Source organism: Papio anubis, chromosome 13, assembly GCF_008728515.1.
Source record: "Papio anubis isolate 15944 chromosome 13, Panubis1.0, whole genome shotgun sequence".
NCBI classification, from domain to species: Eukaryota; Metazoa; Chordata; class Mammalia; order Primates; family Cercopithecidae; genus Papio; species Papio anubis.
This window is the reverse complement of record NC_044988.1, coordinates 36289376-36305619: the sequence shown is the minus strand read 5'-3', so window position 1 is coordinate 36305619 and position 16244 is coordinate 36289376.

Here is a 16244-nt window from a genome sequence, read left to right as displayed (position 1 = left end):
GAAGGAAGGAAGGAAGGAAGGAAGGAAGGAAGGAAGGAAGAAGGAAGGAAAAAAAAAAGGAAGAGAAGTAATTTCATCAGGAGATCATGTGACTTCCCCTGCGACTGGACCTGAGGGCTTTTCACTTGTTCTTAGAAAAAACCACAGCAACAGCAAATTGGATGCACACTACCAATGATCCATCCAAAATCAAGGACTGCAGCCTCAGTCCCAAATAGCAGAGACTGAAATCTTCAGTCTTTCAAAGGAAATACCTCCATTTTTAAATCTTTATTGCACAGTGTTGTACAGGGCATTCTCTGTACTAGTTTGAGTGATAAAACAATTAACAGACTACCTTACATTTACAGTTGACCCTTGAACAATGCAGGGATTAGGAGTGCTGATCCCATACAGAGTGAAAAAGCCACATATAACTTTCAACTCCCCCAAAACTTAACTGCTAATAGCCTACTATTGACTGGAAGCCTTACCAGCTGACAATCAATAAACACATATTTTATATGTTAATGTATTATATACTGTATTCTTACAACAAAGTAAGCTAGAAAAAACAATTAGGAAAATCATAAGTAGGAGAAAACATATTTACTATGGATTAAGTGGAAGTGGTCATCATAAAGGTCTTTATCCTTGCTGTCTTCACAGGGAGTAGGCCGAGGAGGAAGAAGAAGAGGAGGGATTGGTCTTGTTGTCTCAGGGATGGCAGAGGCAGAGAAGGCAGAGGAGATGGAGGAGGTGAAAGGGGAGGTAGGCACACTTGGTGTCACTTTTATTGCCCTAAGCAGTTAAAAAGCCTGTGGTGTTCAAGGGCCAGCCATATATTCATTTTCTATTTCATACTTCTCCCTTGGCCAATGTTTATCTCTTCCCAAAATCCATTCTTTTTGTAAAAAAATCTTTTGGAGATGTGTGCATGTTAAAATTTTTTTTAAAGACTACAAAAAATACAAAAATTAGCTGGGCATGGTGGTGTGCGCCTGTAGTCCCAGCTACTCGGGAGGCTGAGGTGACAGAATCCCTTGAACCTAGGAGGCGGAGGTTGCAGTGAGCTGAGATCACACCACTATACTCCAGTCTGGGTGACAGAGTTTCTCTTTCAAAAAAAAACAAAAACAAAAACAAAAACAGAAAAGAAAGAATTGTGAGAAGGAAGGGGTATGGACTTCAAAAAACTAAGAACTGTTTGAAAGGGAAGAGCAAGGTGAGTGAGCTGAAGGAAATAATGTTGGGCCCAGAATGAAATGTACCCAAAAGGCAGCTGGCTTAGCTTTCTTTGTGCTTCTGTAATGTGTTCTGGAGGCTTCTCAGAAGTTCTCAGAATGCAGGATAATTTGCAGTTGAGGGGGCTAATGAATAGCTGTCTCCTAATAACAGCCCTTCTAATCCCTTTTTCTCTAGATCAAAGAATCGTAATTCCTTAAAGGCAAAAACAAATATAGCAAATGCTAGACACCACCACCTGAAGGTAAGTTCTGAGGTTCCCATGGGGTGTCTATCTGGAGTAAAGCTGCCTACAGGGCAGATTACTGTTAGAAAGAACAAACAGATTCAGCATGTGACCTTAAGACACTGCTTCTCCTGGACTTCATGATTTCCCATGAGAAAGCCACTATCTTACTGATTGTTTCCCCCTTTCAGTAAAACTCTCTCATTGCTTTTAGGACTTTGTCTTTTGTTGCGGGAAGTCAGGGACTCTGAACAGAGGGACCAGCTGGAGCCACAGCAGAGTAACGTAAATTGTGAAGATTTCATTTTAATATGGACATATATCAGTTCCCAAATAATACTTTTATAATTTCTTACGCCTGTCTTTACTTCAGTCTCTGAACATAAATTGTGAAGATTTCATGGACATTTATCAGTTCCCAAATAATACTCTTATAAGTTACTGTAATCTCTTAATCCTGTTATCTTCATAAGCTGAGAATGTACATCGCCTCAGGACTATTATTGTGCTAACTGTACAAACTGATTGTAAAACATGTGTGTTTGAACAATATGAAATCAGTGCACCTTGAAAAAGAACAGAATAACAGTGATTTTAGGGAACAAGGGAAGACAACCATAAGGTCTGACTGCCTGTGGGGTCGGGCAGAATAGAGCCATATTTTTCTTCTTGCAGGGAGCCTATAAATGGGCATGCAAGTAGGGAAGATATCGCTAAATTCTTTTCCTAGCAAGGAATATTAATAATTAAGACCCTGGGAAAGGAATGCATTCCTGGGGAGAGGTCTATAAACGGCCACTCTGGGAGTGTCTGTCTTATGTGATTGAGATAAGGACTGAAATAAGCCCTGATCTCCTGCAGTACCCTTAGGCTTATTAGGGTGGGGGAAAAACCCCACCCTGGTAAATTTGAGGTCAGACCAGTTCTCTGCTCTCAAACCCTGTTTTCTGTTGTTTAAGATGTTTACCAAGACCATATATGTACAGCTGAACATAAACCCTATCAGTAGCTCTGCTTTGCCTTTGTCCTGTTCCCTCAAAAGCATGTGATCTTTGTTCTCCTTTCTGCCCTTTGAAGCATGTGATCTTTGCAACTTACTCCCTGTTCTTACAGCCCCTCCCCTTTTGAAATCCTTAATAAAAACTTACTGGTTTTGCAGTTCAGGTGGGCATCATGATCCTACCAATATGTGATGTCACTCCCGGAGGCCCAGCTGTAAAATTCCTCTCTTTGCACTCTTTATTTCTCAGACCAGCTGACACTTATGGAAAATAGAAAGAATCTACATTGAAATATTGGGGGCAGCTTCCCCCAATAGACTTTCATTTTCAAAAGTTTGCTTATTCTCTGATTTATCCTGTTTTGGGTTTACTCATCTTCTTGAATCTGCAGTTTTATGTTGTGTGTCAAATTTGGGACGTTTTCAGCCGTTATTTCTTTGAATACCTTTCAGTTTCTTGCCTTTATTCTCCTTTCCTTCCCAGACTTGATGACATGAATGTTAAGTCTTTTGTTACAGTTCTGTGAGTCATTAAGGCACTGTCCCTTTTTTGTTTGTTTTGTTTCCATCTATTTTCTCTCTGTCCAAAATTTCTGTTGTTCTATCTTCAAGTTCATTTATTCTTTCATTCCCTTGATTCTGCTGTTAAGCCTATCCATGGAGAATTTTGTTATTGTATTTCTTGGTTTTAAAATTTCCATTTGATTCTTCTTTTATATCTTATATTTTTATTGTACTGTGATTTTCTCTCTTTTTTTGGTGAGACTTTCCATTTTATTTGTTTTGAGCATGTTTATAATTGCTTGTTGAAGCATTTTTGTAATGGCTGCCTTAAAATCATTCTCAGATTATTTTATTTTATTTTTTTAGAGATGGGGTCTTGCTCTGTCACCCATGCCGTAGGGAAGTGGCATAATTATAACTCACTGCAGCCTCTAACTCCTGGGTTCAAGCAATCCTCCTGCCCCAGCCTCTCAAGTAGCTAGGACTATAGGTGCATGTCACCATACCTGGCTAATTTTTAAATTTTCTGTGGAGATAGATTCTTACTATGCTGTCCAAGCTGCTCTCGAACTCCTGGCCTCAAGCAATCCTCCCACCTCAGACTCCCAAAACACTGGGATTACAGGTGTGAGCACTGTGGGCCCGGCCTCTCAGATAATTTTAACATCTGGGTCATATTGGCATTGGCATCTGTTGATTGGCTTATCTCTAATCAAGTTCTTGGGATAAGTTGAGACAAGATCTTAATTAAATCTCCTGTTTTGACAGGCCTTCTCTAATTCCACTCCAGCAGGTTGAGGAAAAGGGTACCACATTGCAGCCTGACTGGGTGAAAGGTCAGATTCCATTCAGCCTCTGTTAACAGTCAGTAGGTAGGAGGGTCCCTCATTACTGCTGTGCAAGGGTGGGAGTTCTGGCTCTCTATTAAGCTTCTGCTGAGGCTGTCCTCATGCCATATTATTCCTCAAGTCCCAAGGTCCTTAGTCCATCTGACTTTTTCTGTCCACCTTTCAGGGTCCTCTTATGTTTGCTTTACATATAATGTCCAGAGTTTTAAGCTGTACTTAGCAGGAGGATTAAGGAAAAGAACTTATATCCCATCTTTTTGGAAGTAGAACTACCTAGTCTTTTTGGATACTGTGTTCTTTTGTGTATACGTTCAATCCTTTACTTTTTGAACATTTAAAACACACATTTTTTGTACACAGTAGCTTGTAATTTTTTTCTGCAGCCTTTGCCTATGTTTTTCTGCAGTTTGCAGTTAGTGTTGACTCTTGCTCATGTGTCTGATTCCTCAAGTTTGCTTGATTTATTCTAAGCTTATCATTACCATTTAACTTTGGGAATCCCAAAGGGCTTGGATTGAGATGATTTGTCTTGATTTCTGCTGGGTGCTTGGAAGCAGTTGCCAACCTGCAAACATTTTTAATTAATTTCTTGGATTACATGTTTCTCAGACTGCAAGTGATGTAAGTTCAAATTCCAAGACTACATGGAAGTAAATTCATAATTACAAGTCAATATGGGAGACTATTAATTTTATTATCAATTTTTTTTCTACCCAGTATCATTAATCCTCTCTCTGACTCCTCACCTATATATGAAGGCCAGGACCCATCAGAGAGCATCCAATGATGCTGGAACTTCAGTATGCTGTCTCCACCCCTAGCCTCTGATGCTGGAACTTCACCCCTGTCTCCACCCCTAGCCTCTATCTTTGGAGATGTGTGCTTCATTATCTCCTTCATCCTCTCCTCAAAAGAGAATTTTGCTCAAAGAATGTTTCCATACAGTTTCAGAAACTCTATTATTTTACTGCACATCCTTCAGAGGGGATGGTCTCTGCTTTTTATAATCAAAGATATTTATTTTTCCCAAATGTCTTTCTTCAACTAGGACAGTCATGTATTCTGCCTATGCCATAGTTGGGGTACAGGTTTGAGGTATCCCAAGAGCTTGGGGTTTGAGAAGGAAGGGGCCAGCTCCAGCTCTGAATGCCTGCTTTGGCTTCTGAAGAGTGGCCACATGTAAGGAGAGAGGCTAAGAGGGGCTTTGAATACCCATCACCATTCTAGTTTCCCTCATTTCGCCTGCTAACATTACCTAATTTTAAAATACATAATTATCTTGTGAAACTGTCACTTTAAAAAAGATAAGAAAATCTACTGTAAGAAGGGGCATTCAGGGATTGCCAAGGTGAGAAAATCAAGCAAAGACCCAACCCTAATACCTGACTTAGTCAGTCTTCCCTTCCCCTACCAACCTTATTCCCTCACTACCTTATATAGCTATTAAGGTAGGATGGTGTCACATGGTCCTGCCCAGCCTGCAGGAAGGGCAAGAGACAAATAGCTTCACATTTTACCAAAAACAGAAACTGGCAGTTTGGGTGTGGCCAGGCCCTGAGTTCAGAAGTTAGGGAGCAGTCCCAGACCCTGTATCTTTTATTGAGGAATAACTCTGTCATTGGCCCCTAAGAACTTGTCCCTTCCTGACGAAGGCTGGGGAGGTGGGATCTGCTCCCACCTCTTAGCTTAGTATAAGCAACAATAGATAGCAGTCCAGCACCTGTGCTTTCTGTCTTCCACATACTCTGTAGCAGTAGTGAAGCACAGGACTTTCAGTGCTGTGCATGTGTAGGTGAGGGAGCTGTCAGGGCGGCTGCTCTGGGCCTCATTTCCTCCCTTCTCCAAAAGGAAAGTGTTCACCAGTGACCGACCCTCACTTTCTATCTCAGTACCAATGAGCCTATAAGCAGTTCTGTGTGAATGATACTGGACTGTAGTCTGTCTTGTGTCAAGAATTGTGAAAGATCTGGGATTTTACCCTACTTGGGAGCTAACAAGTTAGCCTGCCACCATTTCATGGATGTTGGCCGGAGACACAAGATTCCTGGATCAGAGACAAAATATTTTATTACTTACAGCACAGCAAGCAGCGTAGGCTTCATATTTGCATCAGTTCCCCTGCCCTCCTCTCCACAAAGCCACAAGTCCCATGAGGAGATGTGGACCATCTCAGATGGATACTGCACATGCCTAGATGGTTATTACACATGCAGTGGGTTTTTATTACAGCTAAGGAACCCTGATCTTAGGAAACCTTCAATCTTATAAAGAGGCTGCTAGCAAACCTGCCCAGTCTTTGTCCCAGAGAGAGACATTATCTTGTTATACTTGTCAGAAAACAAAGCTGCCCTCTGCCCTGGAGGGAGATACTATCTCTATCTTCTAAGGCTATTTGCTGTACAAATATTCTTGAAAAGATAGTCCAGAACAAGCTGACACAAGACATGCAGAAACAAGAGAGGCCCATACAGAATTGTCTTCAAATACTGCTTTGCCACAGTCTTTTTTTTCTACTCTGCCTCCAAGTGTTCATTTTAGTTTGAAAGTAAACACTCACTTGTGTGATTGTTCAGTTAAAGTCTGTCTTGCCACAAAACTGTAAGCTCATAAAAACTATGAGATGTGCTATTTTTGCTCCACCACACCCCAGCTCCTATTGTCTGGCACATTGTAGGCATTTAATGTATCCAAGAACAGGCTAGCTAGGGGTAAATGGAAAAAATGTAAAGTGGTCAGCTTGATATTTGCCTGTAACATAAAGCTGGAGGGGTTTAAATCGTGGATATGAAATTCACATCATTACCTGGCAATGTCTGTGCAATCCTGCCTTCCTCCCTTGCTTTTTTGAATGTTCTCTCCATCAGTGTATCAAAGCACAAAACAAGCTTTTTTGAGGGTTACATGGGAAACTTATTCATCTCTAATTTGAGCAAACCATCATCTAATTAAAAATTTTAGATTAAATATGCTAATACAGATGATCTTTTAAAAAAGAATAATTACAAAGGGACTTCAAGAGGATAATTACAAATGGGAAATGTTGAATCTGAATAAAATTCCTATTTTCTTTAATCACTGAAACCCTCTCCTAACAAGAGCCTGAAATTATCTATATTTAAATATTGTATGTCACGAGGATCTCTCCAGGCTTTGAAGGAAATATGATTAAGTTATTGGTGAGACATCATCCTCAGTCCCTTTTCAGGCATGCAAATTCAGAAGATTCCAGGCTGCAAGGGATAACTCAAACTGATTTACAAGACCTGGTCCTGAATCAGAGTTTATAGGGAGATTGGCTGGACCCTCTGACCACTAAAGCCAGTAACTTGGTTGCACTGTCTTAGTTTTATAAGCTGAGCAAATTCTTACAGACTTCTAACTGGAAGTAAAACTTCTGGAGAGTTGCATCTACCGTGTCCCAAGGGATCTCACCGGGGAGCGTACCAGAAGAAATTATCTGTCCAGTAATTCTGCCTAGGTCCTACATATCAAGATTTCTCAAAGTATGGTCTGGGGCTCCTAGGACTTCCCTGACTGCTCAAAATGCCAAAGTGCAAATCATTTTGATCCTCAGAATGTTGCTCAATTTCAGAGACTTCCAATATTTACCTATGTGATAGAGCTCCTTAAAAATAATTCACTGAATGAGTTGCTGAGGGTGACTAAAGCTTAGTATTCACAAATTTAAATTAGCAGATCACTAGAATTTATGAAACACACTAACTCAGCATTCTGAGAAGTGTGGCTGCCATGCAACTCTTAGAAAAATCATAAAGCTTCTACTGCTATATCGGTAAGGAGGATGTTTGGTTACCAGGCATTATAAATATGGTTTTCAAATGGTAGCAAAGTGTAGTTAAGAGAGTAGGTTTTCAGCCTGGCATGGTGGCTCATACCTGTAATCCCAGCACTTTGGGAAGCTAACGGAGAGGGGCAGATCTCTTGAGCTCAGGAGTTTGAGAGCAGCCTGGCCAACATGGTGAAACCCCGTCTCTGCAAAAAATGCAAAAATTAGCCGGGCAGGTGGTGCGCACCTGTGGCCCCAGCTACTCTGGAGGCTGAGGTGGGAGGATCGCTTGAGCCTGGGAAGTGGAGGTTGCAGTGAGCCAGAATTGTACCACTGCACTCCAGCCTGGGTGACAGAGTGAAACACTGTATCAAAAAAAAAAAAAAAAAGGAGTAGGCTTTGGAGTCAACTTACCTGGATCTGAATTCTGGTTCCCTCCTGTACTAACTACGTGACTTTTGAGAAGTGACCATTTCTCTGTGTCTTTATTTCTTGTGTGTAAAGTGGGAATAGTAACAGTACCCACCTCATGGGTTGTTGAGTGGACTAAAGGACATAATTCTTATGAAATCCTTAGCATAGTGACTAGCACACAGTGCTCAATCAATAAAATTGTGAATCCATGCATTTCCAGTTACAGTTATTCTTGCATCAGTTGTTATTTTATTAACTGTTAGCTTTTACTTTTGTTCCTGGTTTTCCTGTCATATAATTGCTGCACTGTTATCCTTTTAAGTAATTACTGCATTGTTATGTCTTGGTCTTGCTTATTTGTTCAACCAAGTTCTCTTTCCAACGGGGAAGAGAAAAAGGGTGGGGTAAAGGGACCCGAGGCTACTGCTGCCAGGTTGCCACCCTATCCTGTCTGTCCCAGACTGGTATGTAGCATCAAGCCCCCTGTGGTCCCCTGGTGTAAGCCCTAGAGGCCAGCCCAGGATGGGAAGCAGGCTGAGCACAGATGACACTGGCCAGCGCATACTCACTGCACCTACACACACTATCCCCTTAGGACATAGAACCAAGTGCCAGACAATTGGGAGCCCTTAGGGGGAGCCAGAGTTAACTTTTTAGTTCCCAGAAAGGTTCGGATAAAGGCCAGATAAATCAGTCTGCTTCTCCCTTAAAGATTCTGAATAATCACGCCTTTTTCCTTTAGTTCAGAAAGATTCTCTGTCACAGCTTTTCTTTAATTCCACTGTCATTCAAACCAGCAGCTTAAGGCTTAGAAAGGAAAAGTCCTATTGCTTTCCTTCCCCATCTTGCTTCCTGCAAGTGCCCCTTCGCATAAGAGCTCTTGTGCAGATTTACCCAAAAAAGCTGGACACGCCTGGTTTTTAAGGTCAGAAAACACTGATTTCAATACTACCTGGGCTACCTTCTAGTTATGTGACGTAAGGCAAGTCATTTTACCTTCCAAGGCTTCGTTTTCTCATCTTCAAAATGTAGGGCCTTCATGAGAATCTAGCAAACTAATGCAAGTGGGGGAGCTGGCTGGCCCCTGTGGGCACTCTGCAAGTATGATTTTTATGCCTGCATGTAACACTCAACTCACTCAATAAGTCTCTTTGGTTTCATGTGACCATGTGACTTTGTGGTATAATAAGAAGTGCATTTGTTTTCTGTCCCTAGTTCCTGGCACAAGCTTCTAAAACCCTTGGGTTTTCCTGAGAGATAAGAGTGCCTTGTGGTAATGGCAGCGTTTTGTATCTTGACAGTGTCAATGTCAAGATCCTGGTTATGGTACCACAAGGATTGTCATAATCCCATTTTATAGTCTCACACATACTCCTACTCCATCCTTAACCTTGTGCAACCACTAATCTGTTCATTTCTATAGTTTTTGTCATTTCCGGAATGTTATATATGTGGAACTATACTGTATGGAACCTTTAAGACTGGCTTTTTTTCACTCAATGAAATTTCCAGGAGAGTCATCCAACTTGTTGCATTTATTTATAGTTTCATACTTTCAATTGCTGAGTAATATTCCATAGTAAGGATGTACCACAATTTGTTTCATCACTCACCTATTGAAGGACATCTGAACGGTTTCTAATTTGGAACTATTATGAATAAAGCTACTGTTGACATTCGTGTACAGGCTTTTTTATGAACATATGTTTTAATTTATCTGGGATAAATGCACAAGAGTGCAATCACCAGGTTGTATGGTAGTTACATAAGAAACTGCCGGTTTTGTAGAATGGCTGTATCCATTTTCATTTCCCAGCAAATAATTATTGATGCAGTCTTTCTGTAGTCTCACTCCTTTTTGTGTTAGACATTATGGTAGGTGTGTAGTGATACCTCATTGTGGTTTTAATTTGCATTTCCCTAATGGCTAATGATGTCATATATCTTTTTATGTGTTTATTGCCATCTGTATATCTTCTTCAGTGAAATGTTGGTTCATGTGTTTTGCTTTTTTTCTAATTAGATTTTTTTTACTGGATATAATTTTTTATTAAGTAATGTGAGCTAAACATTTTGAACACCTTGAGTAGTTTGTGTAGTATTATTTTGCACTTCACCAAATATACCAATATATATGCACACATACAAACACACACATACAACCAAAAATGTGTCTATAAATCAATCAACCTCTTTTGCTTATAAGGATCTTAAATGAGCTCTGAAAAGTTGTCAAAACATATACTGCTGAGGTTCTTAAACTTTTAAAATCATAGATGTCTCAGCACATCTGACTATAATGAACCTTCTGTTTACAAAAATATACAGAATTTTACCTTCAATTTTACAGGGTTCCTGGTGATATTGAAGGCAGCAATGAACCCCAGGTTAAGAAAACCTAGTTTGGGTCAGGGGCAGTGGCTTATGCCTGTAATCCCAGCATTCTGGGAGGTTGAGGCAGGAGGATGATTTGAGGCCAGGAGTTCAAGACCAGCCTGGGCAACATAGTGAGATCCTTGCCTATACAAAAAAAAAAAAAAAAAAAAACCTAAAAATTAGTCAGGTGTGGTGGCACATGCCTATAGGCCTAGCTACTCAGGAGGCTGAGGTGGGAGACTCACTTGAGGCCAAGATTTGGGGGCTATAGTGAGCTATGATTATGCCAGTGCACTCCAGTGTGGGTGACAGAACCAGATCCTGGGAAGAAAAGAAGGGAGGGAGGGAGGAAGAGAGAAACAGAAAGAGAGAAAGGAAGGAAGAAAAAAAGAAAGAGAGGAAAGAAGGGAGGGGGGAAGGAAGGGAGGGAGGAAGGGAGGGAGGAAGGGAGGGAGGAAGGGAGGAAGGAAGGAAGGAAGGAAGGAAGGAAGGAAACATAGTTTGCAGAATGGCTATGTGTTTGACTGGAAATGGCTTTGAAGGATTCCACATCTTGAAGGTATAGCTTCAGAGGAGGCTTAAAACTTCTAGCATTGGATGTCAACACCAGGTGAGCATAACAATTACTGGAGGTTCTTACACAGCTCAGTCTGGGATGAAGCTGTGTATTTTACACAGTTCACAAGCTAGGGCTGGGAAGACCAGGTGGATTAGACAACCACCCACCTTCACTAATGAACTTTTTTTTCTTTTTTTTTAACTTGAAGAACTCAAGGAAGGACATTACATAATTTCCAGAATGTAATTCCCTTTGCACTGAAAAGGGAATTTTCCCTTTAGACTCTGACCTAAATACACTTCATCTCCTATTCTCATGACAAATGTAGCTCCCAAGTGCCACCAAGAAAACTTTAAAATCTTTAAAACTGTTATGGAGGCAGCTCTACCATGTTTCCGTATCCTGGGCCAAATCCCTGCAGGGTCCTCTCACCTTTGCTCTATAATGCTCATTTTTCAAAGTGAGTATTTTAGTTTATCTCTGCTATATCCTATCCTGTAAAATCCCATCCACTGGTTAGAACACCATGCCTGATGATTCTCAGGTTACCTGCACAGAGCAGCGGGATGCCCTTGGGTGCCCTGGCTTACCTGAACAGAGCAGTAGGCTGTGCTGGCTTACCTGCTCAGAGCAGCAGGGTGTCCTGGCTTACCTGCACAGAGTGGCGGGGTCCCCTGGCTTACCTGCATGAGCAGCGGGGTGCCCTGGCTTACCTGCACAGAGCAGTGGGGTCCCCTGGCTTACCTGCACAGAGTGGCAGGGTATCCTGGCTTACCTGCATAGAGCAGTGGGGAGCACTGGCTTACCTGCACAGAGCAGTGTGGTGCTCCGGCTTACCTGCACAGATCAGCTGGGTGCTCCGGCTTACCTGCCCAGAGTAGCAGGCTGTGCTGGCTTACCTGCACAGAGTAGCGGGGTCCCCTGGCTTACCTGCACAGAGTGACAGGATATCCTGGCTTACCTGCATAGAGCGGTGGGGAGCACTGGCTAACCTGCACAGAGCAGTGTGGTGCTCTGGCTCACCTGTACAGAGCAGTGGGCTGCTCCAGCTTACCTGCACAGATCAGCTGGATGCACTGGCTTACCTGCCCAGAGTAGCAGGCTGTGCTGGCTTACCTGTACAGAGCAGTGGATGCGCTGGTTTACATGTACAGTCCAGTGGCCTGCACTGGCTTAGCATCCAGTCAACTGTAGGCTTTAAAGGCAGCTGGAGTGTCCTGAAATTGCACTTCTTCCCTTATTTATCTGGGCATTCTTGGATATGCTTCTTAACTTCTGAGTTCCGGTTTCCTTATATATAATAAGAACAACAAAATACTATCCTCACACAGGAGTTGAGAATATTGGATGAGACAATACATGCATGGTTCTTGCCATAAAAAGGACATTCAGTGAAGTGTTCATTCCCTTCCTCCTCCATGGATAGTGGCATAGTGGTATCTTTCCACCTAAAGTGAGCTCGCCCTAAGCTCTGGGGAGCTCATCCTGCCCCTCTGCTCCTCTTCCCACAGGAGACCTTTTGTTTCATACGCTCCTTTTTACTTCCCTGGTGCACCAGGGTCCCTGCAATGCTATCCTGAACCTTCTCCCTTGGAGGTGAGCCCCATACCTCCCATGGCACAGACCAGGTGGGACTCAGCCATGAAGCCTCTCAGGCTTCTATGAGTGAATGAATTCCCCAGCAGGGCAGAGGATGGGGGTTGGAGACTCAGAGTAGTACAGCAGGATGGTGCCTTTAAAGCTGAATCATGACATGGCTGCAAACTGACAATATGTGCTGCCCGTCTGGCCCAAAGGAAGTTATGTCCTCTGACAGCCACCAGAGTAGAATCTTGAAAGAAAGGAACTAGACTTTTCCAGAAAGCAGAGATTACTCACACATGAAGATCTCTAGGAACCATGGAAATCTTGGGCCATGACCCTCCACTCGTGTGTCATGCCCTATTCCAGCAATATTCTTCTTGACTTAAATGCAAAACCAATGTTTCCTCTCCTTATGTGAATAGCTCTTTTTTCGTTGTTGTTGTTGTTGTTGTTGTTGTTGTTATTTTTCTGTTTTTTTAGATGGGGTCTCACTCTGTCACCCAGGCTGCAGTGCCACCACACAACCATAGCTCACTCTAACCTAGATCTCCCAGGCTCAAGCAATCCTCCCACTTCAGCCTCCAAGTAGCTAGACTTGAGGTATGTGCCACCAAGCCCGGGTATTTTTCTAGTTTTTTGTAGAGATGGGGTTTTGTCATGTTGCCCATTGCTGGTCTGGAACTCCTGGGCTCAAGGGATCTGCCCACCTCAGCCTCCCAAAGGGCTGGAATTACAGGCATGAGCCACTGTACCCAGCTCTTCAGATACAAAGACTTCACATCCACCAGCATCTGTGACATCTCTCAGAAGACAAGCCCATGAAGGGGGCTTGCAGTGGTGAAGGGCTTTGACTCTGGTGCTAGGCTACCCTAGCAGTCTGCCTCTCTCTAGCAAGGCGAGCTTGGGCAAGTCGTTTAACCTTCCTGTGCCTCAGTTGCCTCATCTATAGTGTAGAAACAATACCTGCCTCATAGCGTTATTGTCAGGATTAAGTATGAGTGAAACACTCAACAATACACACATAGTTCTTGCCATTAAAAAGGACATTCTTAGTGCTCAGCATCTAAGAAAGCACTATACACATGGTAGCCTTACTACTATTACTGTATTTACTACTAGGAGCTGGATACTCACAAGAGCAAATGACTACAAAATGCAAACAGGACCAGGCTCTCCATGGCCCCTACAACTGCTTCCCATGCTTCTACAGCTGCTGGTCCAGTTTCATCTTCTTCCAGGCCAGCCATTCTGAAGAGTCTGGGAAAATTATCTCCTCTCCCCACCCACCTAATCCAAGGAATCTATCTTCAGTAAGCAGAGAGGTTAAGGGCAGAATCATTTCTGCAAAGCCAGCAAGCCCTTATCTACATCCTTTTTCTGAGTCAAAAACCCAAAGGCTGCAGCAGCTCTCTTCAGTCAGTTCAGCTAAACTTTCTAGGTGCTGCTTGGTGTTTCCCCAGGACTAGGATCTGGTTTTTCCCTGCCCGTTAACAGTAGCTCACTCAAGGAACTTACTTATTTTCTGCTATCTCCTCGCCATTTTAGCTGCTTGCCAACACAGTAGTGAAAAGTACACGCTCTGGAGTGAGATTGCTGAAGTTCAACTACTGATCAGGCCTTCTCTGTGCCTCAGTCTCCTCCTCTGTAAATGCATATAAATTATAGTGCCTACATCGTGGGGCTGTTAGGAAAACTAAGTGAAACTTTACAGGTAAGCATTGCAGGTAATGCACAGTGTCTGGCTTATAGGTGGAAACTCAACAAAGTTTAGCTCTTTTTGTTATTTCCTTTCTTCCATCCTCACTCATTCCCACCTACATTCTTGTAAGATGGAACCTCTTTGATTGTGACGCCAAAAGGAGAAAAAATTATCAGATTATAACCATCCCTAACATGCGCACACACATGCGTGCACGCACGCGCACACACACACACACACACGCTGCCCAAGACAGCCTTCAGAGGCTGGATAACTCCATGTAGAGATGATGCTGAAGGCATTGCTAGTGGAGCCAAGCACTCCTTTCTCCCACTTAAAAGCGATGGTTTGGCTGGGCGCGGTGGCTCAAGCCTGTAATCCCAGCACTTTGGGAGGCCGAGACGGGTGGATCACGAGGTCAGGAGATCGAGACCATCCTGGCTAACACAGTGAAACCCCGTCTCTACTAAAAATACAAAAACTAGCCGGGCGAGGTGGCGGCTTCGGTAGTCCTTGTTACCCGGGAGGCTGAGGCAGGAGAATGGCAACTGGAGGCGAGCTTGCAGTGAGCTGAGATCCCCGCCACTGCACTCCAGCCCGGCTACAGAGCAAACTCCGCCCCATGGTTGGTTTGGGAGCCGACGTTTCTGGGGCTGAGTCGGGGAGATGGCCCCTTGTTGAATGGGCTCTCATGATAGAGTCAATATCTCACATCCCCTTCACAGGAGTCCACAGTGCACTGTCACTGAGATCAGCTGTTGTTTTCCCCACCCCTTTAGCCACTACTAAGCTGTCTAGACTAATTTAATAGCCTCCATAGCACTGGGGAGCCGGGTGTTCGGATGTTCACAGGAGTGGGAATGAAGCTGAGAGACAACCCAAGTGAGGAAAGTTAGCGCTGATGCAGCCATACATCCAGGCGCTAAGTAAACACATAGATTACAAATTCTGGAGACTCTTCTGTTAACATCCGATTAGCAAATATGCCCCTCCAGGGAAAATCTCCTGCCTTTCCCTGCTTTCCTATAAAGTGATTCCTCACATGAGTGAAGGAATTCAAGACATTGGTCTCTGTGCTCTTTTGTGGCTGATGCTCTGTGTTCCTGACTGGAAGGTGGAGGAAGTGGAAGAGGAGCGTGTGTGAGTGTGACTATGTGTGTGTGTGTGTGTGTTGTGTATGTGTTTATATTGAGAGGAGGATTGGTGATGGGGAGAAGGAATAAAAGGTGCATTAAAAAGAACAGCTCCATTCTAAGCCTTTCTGTATCCGAGCACTAGTACCCCTTTCAACCCCTGTCCTATGGAGGCATTTATCACTTGAGTATCCAGAAACCTATCTTTGGGGATATGGGACAGATGACCTGGAAGAAATTTTAAATGTCTGAGCTAGCCATGACAAATCTGCCCTAATTTGCATGGGATTCATGTTCATTCCAATTGTCTTTATTGGGGCGAATGTGTTTCAGGCTTACACTCTATTTACTACTTCTCGGTGACTTTCTGCAGTCTTGTAGCCACACATATGTTAAGCTTGGTTTTCTGACTAGAGTGTAGTGTGTCCTAGTGAGCTTTCTTCTCCTTACTCTCACTGCAGGAAGCTTAAGCCTAGCTCTCTACTCACTCATCTCCCCCTCCCTGCATCCAGCAGGAGCGGCTGTCTCTCTCTCACTTTGGGCTGCTCACTTGCCTTGATTATTTAATTTTTTCTTCTGAATGTGCCTCATCATCCTGAGGACTCCTGGTCACTCAGGATAGTCTAGGCTATGCTGTGATAGCAAACCACGATGGCTTCACTGAAATGGTTTATTTTTTCATTTAACTACGTCTTCATCATGGATCAGTGGAAGGCTAATAAATATTTTATACATCACTTCTAACTATAGCCCATAAGACAAAATTAGCCTCAGAAATTCACCTAACTGCCAGAGGCTGGGAAATGTAGGGATCAAGTGGAATTTGAAGTGAACACCATTGTTAAAAACATCAGCTACATTCCCCTTTATCTTTACCCCTAGCTCCCCAC